We start from the raw sequence: 795 nt of genomic DNA, 5'->3' as shown, positions 1-795 counted from the left end.
ATCGTTAGTGCTGAGCTTGAAAAATGTTGGGGAATATCTACCCAAATGGTGACTGTGATTTTCTTTTTTTTTCCACTTGGTATTATCTTTAATTAAGTACAAAGACTTTTCCAATCACATCACATAGAGATCATTATATACACTGCTCTGTTTGGCTGCCAATCTCTTCTCTCTCTCCTCAGCAATGGTAAGGCAAATACCCTTTCCACGGGGAAGAGAGATCCACGGTTTGTTGCCTTTGCCAATAACGAAAATGTTTGAGAGCCGTGTGGCAAAGCTGTTGCCATTCACGTCTTTCACATGAACTAAATCAAAAGAACCTGGATGTCTCTCCTGGTTTGTAATCACACCAATTCTTCCCAGGTTAGCACCTCCAGTCACCATGCACAGGTTACCAGTGTCAAATTTGATGAAATCAGTAATCTTGCCAGTCTCCAAGTCAGTCTGAATGGTGTCATTCACCTTGATGAGGGGATCAGGGTAATGGATGGTACGAGCGTCATGGGTTACCAGATGAGGGATTCCTTTTGTCCCCACAAATATCTTTCTTACTTTGCACAGTTTATACTTGGCCTCCTCAGGTGTAATACAATGAACAGCAAAGTGACCCTTGGTGTCATAGATCAAACGAAAATTCTCTCCAGTCTTATCAGTGCTGATGACATCCATAAAACCAGCTGCTGCTGCTGCTAAGTCGCTTCAGTCGTGTCAGACTCTGCGCGACCCCATGGACGGCAGCCCACCAGGCTCCCCCGTCCCTGGGATTCTCCAGGCAAGAACACTGGAGTGGGGTGC

At 45.3% G+C, this 795-nt stretch overlaps 1 pseudogene; it reads right to left on the bottom strand.

The window, feature by feature from the left end:
- Positions 1 to 114: 114 nt before the first annotated feature.
- LOC105001070 overlaps positions 115 to 795 on the bottom strand; it is a 938-nt pseudogene continuing 257 nt past the window's right edge.

The sequence above is a fragment of the Bison bison genome, unplaced genomic scaffold, assembly GCF_000754665.1.
Source record: "Bison bison bison isolate TAMUID 2011002044 unplaced genomic scaffold, Bison_UMD1.0 scf7180017864378, whole genome shotgun sequence".
NCBI lineage: Eukaryota > Metazoa > Chordata > Mammalia > Artiodactyla > Bovidae > Bison > Bison bison.
Note: the sequence above shows the minus strand (reverse complement) of the source record. Positions and strands in the feature narration are given on the sequence as shown.